Source organism: Arachis ipaensis, chromosome B06, assembly GCF_000816755.2.
Source record: "Arachis ipaensis cultivar K30076 chromosome B06, Araip1.1, whole genome shotgun sequence".
Classification (NCBI taxonomy): Eukaryota; Viridiplantae; Streptophyta; class Magnoliopsida; order Fabales; family Fabaceae; genus Arachis; species Arachis ipaensis.
This window is the reverse complement of record NC_029790.2, coordinates 125157716-125164995: the sequence shown is the minus strand read 5'-3', so window position 1 is coordinate 125164995 and position 7280 is coordinate 125157716.

Genomic DNA, 7280 nt, shown 5'->3' with positions numbered 1-7280 from the left:
TTTCTAATAATAAAAACTATCAAAGCAACGATAATAACTATCAAAACAAAAAAAAAAAATAGCAAACTAAGTAATAATGGTAAAGCATATGCATTGTTCATATGTATAGTAAAGAAATAACAAAAATCAAGTTTTCAAATTCTGTATGACAAAAAATTAAAAGTATCTCTAATAACAGTGTAAACTAGATATAAATTAAAATTAAAATAAACATGACATGAGGTGCATCAATCCGACTGAATGTGTGGCACAGAATCAGAGAAAGTAGGTACTTCATCAATGTACTTCTATTGTAGAAATCTATGAAGAGTTGTCACTTGATCTTTGACTTCTTGAAGTTGCCTCTCTAAATCTGCAACATGCTGTTGCGATGCACTGTTAGAACCTCTGTATATAGCCCCTCCAAAGATGCGCTTTGACTTACCAAAACCACTGGGACATGCACCATTGCTAAAACCACGTACTCGCTTACCATTCTCAGGACCACAAACTTTTTTAATTACATCATCTGGATGAGCCAAGACTTTTGAATGAATACCTTCAGTGGAGNATAATTAAGGCATATAAAAAAAGGTTTAATTACTCTATTGGTCCCTATAATTTCACCAAATTTTTAATTAGGTACCTATGCTTTTTTTCCTTTCAATTGGGTCCCTACACTACTTTAATTTTGTAATTAAGTCCTTCTTAGTGTAAAAAATATTAGAGTTGGCTGAATATTTCTTCGCAAATTGAAGGTATTTATAATTAAAAACTTAATTAAATCTTTGACTGCATGCATTTTGGTAAAAATATTATATTAATTTTAACATTTTTAACATGAAAAGGACATAATTACAAAATTAAAAGCAGTATAAGAACCCAATTGAAAGGAAAAAAAGTAAAGGGACCTAATTAAAAATTTGATGAAACTATAGGGACCAACAGAGTAATTAAACCTAAAAAAAATACAGCCAAATAAAAAAAATTCAGACACTCACAGCTAATCGTTGTCCTTTCCCGCTTACATAACTCCCATCTTTCTTTAGCAAAGTTGATACAATAACCTCACTTCAAAATACAGGCCTTCCCAATTTTTTCTCCTAATACAATAAATAGAATATTAAAGGTAATCACAAATTTAATTAAAACCGCTAATTTTATAGAAATAGCATAACAGTACTAGGCTCAACAATAAAAAAAATAATACCATCTGAGTTGCTCTTCTAGCATTGCTTTTACTTCCACCGGCATGTGAAACTATAAGCTTCTCACGATTTCTAGCGTTTCGCAAACATTGTTTCTATGATTTTCAAGAACAAGACACTAGTAAATAAATGTTACCAGATATCTATAATAAATATTCAATAAAAAAAATAAAAAAGCATAGATTAAGTATTTACCTTTGTTTTAGGGTCTATATAATGATCCACAAAAGCAGTCCATTCAACAGGCGGTATGCCTGAGGGATTCGCAGCCAGAATTTCTGCCTTTCTTTTGTTAGAAAAGAAGTATTCTCCTTGTAAATTATACTTATGGGCCTTCCATCTATCACCTAAGGTCCTTAGAGCCCATTTGACGCCAACAGCATAATCAAACTTAAAATTTTTCTTGAAATATTTCATAGAGGAGATTAATTATTAAAAGACAACAAATCAATAAAAATGCACATCAAAGTGAAATAAACTTACTTTAATAAGTTCCCACTGTCTTTTTGTGTTATCTTCTGGCATCTTATCCCATCTTTTGATTGATATGGGACAAAATATAATTCCACGAGCTACTTGACCAAGAAATCTCACAAACAGGTTCGAGCCGTTATCTCAACCTTGTCCATCTGCATCCAACTCCATCATAACTTTTTCACATTTTTTCAAGGTCCAAACTTGAATCGCTGTCATCTTGCGAGTGATGATTTCTCCAGTAAAGGTGTCTGAATTAATGGAAGAACGTCAAGTCAAACTAAACCAAAGTTAAAAAAAGCAAAACAAAACGGCATAGATGACAAACTTAAATTTATCAAATTAATTACACACACACATATATCACTAATTAATCTAAATTACATACGAATCTAATCTAAATTCCATACACATATCGGTATCAAACTAAATATAGTATTCAACAATAAAAGCACGGTGGGTTGGTAAGAAATTGTCTCTAGAATCCTGAACTTACCAATTAAACAAGTGTGGCTTTAATGAAACGAAAAATTAGATTATATGGTTCAAGGTTTTGTCACACTAAAAGAGGTTACCAACAAAGTAAACATGCATATTGCTAGTCTGTCCATGCATGATTAATCAAGAAAAAAATAACATTATTAAAGCAAAGTGTATAACAACAAGAACCAATTCGAGGCCAATAATTCCGACCACAACCAGTTACATTTTTATCCCACATATGACTTTTTCCTGATCATGTATAACATGTATACATACTACAAGCAAAAATACTATATCACAGTATCCAATAATTTTAAAATATATTTATAGTAACACAAATCCAGGATAAGACAGGAAAAACACAAATATACTTTGTGTAGAGCAAATAGAGAAGAAACCAAAACTAAAGGGAACAAAAGTTGAGTTATGCAAATTTAAAAACAGGATGAGAAAAAAAACTAGCCAGCACAAGAATAACTTGTAGAAAATAAAATCAACCACCTCCGGGCTTTAAATATAAACTCACTAGAGATTGGTAAAATTAAAAAACATCTACTAGAAGAACACATAAATCGGCAAAATAAATGGATCTGATTTGGCAAACTGGCCACCTAATAAAAAACTAAATACTCTTAACTTATGGTGAACTAATTGGAGCAAATTAAAGGAGCACATAATTTCAGAACAATGGACAAAAATAAAGTAACTAGATTTAGTCACATACTATTATTTCGGTAAAGCTAAACCAAAAAATGAAAATAAAAATTGAAAAGAACAATCTATCATTTAATGTTAAAAGACACTGCTGCTCAAGATATAGATCAAGACATAAACAGCAACATTAGGGATTGGGTAATTATTTCAGCTGAAATCAGTTCCGAACTCCAAGACGACAACGCCTCTTAATTTGCTTAAAAAGATATTAAAAAAGCTACATTGTAACAAATGTATTTTATTTTATAGGAGCATTCGGATAACAAAATTTGACACCAATACTATTTCCTAGTTGCTCGAAAAGAGAAGTTAGAGTTTGAATAAACCTACCTTTGACCTTCACAAGCAGTGGCTCATTTTCATATCTTTTATTCTTAGGTGCAGCAGGTTCTGGTAGATCAACACCACTTTGATTTAACATCTCTGTCTCTGAAAATTCATTCCCACCATCATTGAGACTTATTTGTTCCAAACCATCTTCCGAACTCAAGTTTATGTCTTCACTTTATCTTCGTAGCTCTTCAAAGATTGATTGTCCGGAAATATTACGTTGATGCTTCATAGTATACCAAATGCCTGCAACACAAAGTCATAGACAGCGTAAAAAGAATTCAGAAAAAAAGTCAAATAAAATAATACAGATAAAATATTTCATATAATTGAAATACAAGAAGTCAAACCACATAAAAAGAGTTTCATAAATGTCTCTACATTTAACTAAATTAAATATTACTAAGCATAATACCAATACAGCATATTCAGTAAATCAATCATAAAGCATATTTAACAAGTCAAACTTAAATTCAGATTTAGAAAATATCCAAAGTTTCATCATTAATAATTGAAAGAAATCACTCATTTTCAACCATACTAAATCAATGATTTCCTGCTTAGAAACAGGTAAATATATATTTGGTTCGGTTGGATAATGTTCCTCCTTCCAAAATGGCTTCTTGTTGAGATCAATATCTTTTAATTTATCGCAGCCTGAATTTCTGGTGATTCAGTTGTAGAGCGAACAGATCCTCTCTTTTGAAAAAAATTTGCAATGTGTTGCTCTATAATGATGAATTGTTTTCGACGTGCCCACTCAAACTCACATGTTGGCTTGGTTGTAACGCTTGTCTACATAGATAAAAAAATGCAATGATTTATATTCAATTTACAGTGTTATATACAGGTTCTAGAAAACAATTTATTTTTAAAAGTTACCTTCAGATCCATTAATTTAACATCCGCATCCCAGTCAGAAGAAATAATAAAATATGGAAACCCATGCCTTTGCAGATACTGCACGCTAAGTGCATATATCTCCTACAAGTTTCCCACCAAAACCAAAGAACTATAGAGAATTATTAAATGGTAACATCATGTTAAATTCGATAACAAAGCGCAAACAGAATATTAAAGACAACAAACCTCTATACTAGAATCCATAGCAGAAGATGGGGCAAAAGTGTAGAATGCATATGAGAAGGGCTTTTCACAGATATTGGTGTGAGCATTGTGTACTATCAGCCAAGAATGCATATTAATCTTGTTACAACACCAAATGTCAGAGACCACGTCGAGTGCATGTTGCAACGAGGAGAATGGAGAAGCAGAAGAGCGTAGCAAACTTGATGCTTCCACAACATTTAAGCAAGTCACGTTCTTCCGTAGTAATCCAGGTTGAATCTTTTCTGCAAGGTCGTGCGATTGTCATTTTGTGTGACCTAAATAGTAACAAATACATCAAGATTAAAAAGCATAATTAGTCATATTTTTATAATTAAGACAATTAATCAGATTCATATAAATAAATAAAAGATTGAAAAATCACTAGAATATACTAACAAAAATTAGTTCTCATTCACTTCACACCCCAATTCAAATCATGCTCCCTATCAGAAGGAGTTAAACTATGCTAACATACTATCATTGTATATAGAAGTAGCCATCAAAACTAAGAGTTAAAGATGAAATTCAAAACAGAATTAAAACCTGACCCTGAACTTTTGCTACTCAACGAATTAGTTTATAAATTGGTTTCTCAAGGCTTATGAAACGTAATTTAAATACGTACAATGTATAGTTTTTTCTTTCTTGAACGTCGAGATGAATTTAATTAATACTTAGTAATTAACTTAGTTATTATTCCAATTAATCAGAGTTAGTGGTTTCTAAAATTAGTTAGAGCTACTCCGTTAAACATAAACATGAGAATTTCAAAAGATACTATACCCCTTTTTATCTCCCCTATCTAAAAAATCTTCACCTTATTAACATTATTATGCATCATAACTTTAATTTCATTCTGTCAAATAATAATTTTAATGTATATTATTATTAAATTCACTTACTTCCCTCCTCCTCAATTTAATTTCAAATCAATTTATACTCCATCTGTAAGTTAATTATAAACATGTATTTATTTTTGAACAGTGGGTCATTGGAATAAAATAAATTTTGCATGTTCTTTATTATTTGTATTTCTTACCTTTTTATTCTTTACTATTTATTTATGGTGGAGTTAAATTTTGATTCTGTTTGAGATGCATACTTAAGAATACAATAATGATCCATCATATATATGAAAAAAATATAACTGATATAAAAAGTGATTTTAGTCTATAAGTAGTTTATAAACTTAGTTTCTTTTTGTACTCTTCTTATAATTTTAACATATATAACATGGATCATTATTATTGTAGCATTGAATTCTCTTCTAATAATTTGATGATGATGGTAGTGACTCTTGTATCTGTACTCTTAAGTATGCATCCCAAACAGAATCAAAATTTAACTCCCCCATGAATAAATAGTAAAGAATAAAAGGGTAATAAATACAAACATAACCACCATAAATAAATAGGAAAGAATAAAAAAAATTGCATTCGGCCAGAAAGAACATCGACAGAAAAAATGTGCAGGGTAAAAATGAAAGAAAGAGTGAAATTACAAATCATGGTCCGCATCTAATTTTTATACCGCTAATGAACAACATAACCACACTAAGAAATTACTATTTAATCAAGAAGCAAAAATTAACAACTTTAGCAGAAAGTGTGAAAAATGTAAATCATAAACCGCATCTAAAATTAGATAATTAACATACCTTATTAATTTTCAGTGGCAGCACTGGGAGGGAGAAGAAACCAACTATCAAAAAATTGAAAAAAAAAACCTGCACCCTGATATTTACCTGAGGTTAAGGTTTAAATTTGAGAAAAATATGAACTGCATAGAAATATTTTGAAAGGGTTTGAGGGAAATACCAAACTAAGCACAGAATTGGAAGTGGACATTGTTCCATTTCGTCACGGTGATCATTAGGTCTGTGGCAAATAAGAAAATCCATCTCAAGTTAGCCACGGACAAAAAAGAACGTCAGAAAAACTTCGCAAAATTTGGTCACAGAGATATAATACGTTGCAATTAGTTACTGCGATCATTAAGTTTTGCCACCATTTGTTCGTGAATACCAACCTGTTGGTAACTCCCGTATTTCTGGTAGTATGTTAAAAAAGTGTTGTTCTAGATTAAAAGAAATAATGTTATGGATAACTCCTTCAAAAGTGTCCTGTTGTGTTAGGCGGATTAGAGGCAATTTTCTTTTTTATATATTTAGACAATGGTTTTTAATGTCTAAATTCGAAGTGTGCTGTTGTGTTAGGCAAGTTAGAGGCAATTTCCTTTTTCATATATTTAGACAATGGTTTTTATTATCTAAATCTGAAATTGTTGTAGTGGGTTATGAATGTTATTGTTAGGTCATGCATGTTACACTGTTTATTAAGTTTTTTATGACTTATGCATAAGATATTATATATGAAGGAAAGACAGTCCAGTTTGCCATGCGCACCCCACATGATTTAATTTGAGTGCTCTCTCTTTATTATTATTATCTACAACAATTCTCATATGGGATACTTACCTCTCTTTTTAATTATTTTATTTTTAATTATTAAATAAATAAAAATTCAAATATATATAATTATTGAAATACAGACCAATATAACCTTTTACTTCCAATTACATAAATTCTAATTCCAATATAATTTACTGACTAAATTGATAGATTTTCATAAACATATTTATTCGATGTTCAATTAGACATGTTAGATGTCATGTATATTATATTATTATCAATTAATATTTCATATCATCAATCGTTGACAAAAGCTGTTAATAAAATAACAAAATGATTCATTTGTAATCTTTAAAAAATTAATTTAATTAATAAATTTTTTTAGACGAATTTAAAAAACTAACTATTTTTAAAGACTAATTTCATTATTAATCCTTATTTTGTATTGGGGAGGAGTTTAAGTAAATCTCTCACTTGTGATATAAGGAGGTGATTACATTGAACAGCTATATAGACACTTTGTGGGAAGAGAAAATAATCACACCATCCAATTTCTTCCCTCCACAAAATTG